The 506-nt window shown below is 45.5% G+C and overlaps 1 pseudogene; it reads left to right on the top strand.

The window, feature by feature from the left end:
* LOC106324041 overlaps window positions 1-506 on the top strand; it is an 18,894-nt pseudogene that overhangs the window by 11,150 nt on the left and 7,238 nt on the right.

The raw sequence follows: 506 nt of genomic DNA, 5'->3' as shown, positions 1-506 counted from the left end.
CTATTCCGGATTTCGATGATTTCTTTGCTGATCTGCCGCCGGGTTTCGATGCTCCTCCTCCTTCGAAAGAATCGGCGAGGCCGAGAGTCATTGTGGAAGGATCTCGTATCATCAATGGGGTTAGTTTTTTGAGAATTTTTTGGTGATTGTCCTATGTATATATATATTTATAACATGTCAATCGATTTTGCAGGGCCTGAGCTTGCTGGGCTTGGCCATTGAGGCGGCCCATAGAGAGGCCATGGTCTACCGCTTCAAAGCGGAGAAAGCGGAGCGGGATCTCGCTCGCGTGCAAGGATTTGTACGGGCCTGTTTTGGCCGTTTTTATCGTTTATCGGGATTGGCCGTTTGTGGCTTTGAATCCCCTTACCGTTTTACGCGGTTATTTATATGATGAACGTTTTCGTTTTCGAGTTTTCCTGAGTAGGTTTGAAGTAAATATGAGTTGTCGTCTCATATTTAATTCCGATGAGACGTTCAATCTGTTGGTTCGTTCGTGATTTTCG

Source organism: Brassica oleracea, chromosome C2 (genome assembly GCF_000695525.1).
Source record: "Brassica oleracea var. oleracea cultivar TO1000 chromosome C2, BOL, whole genome shotgun sequence".
Classification (NCBI taxonomy): Eukaryota; Viridiplantae; Streptophyta; class Magnoliopsida; order Brassicales; family Brassicaceae; genus Brassica; species Brassica oleracea.
The sequence above is the reverse complement of the archived record's forward strand: the minus strand, read 5'-3'. Positions and strand labels throughout refer to the sequence as shown.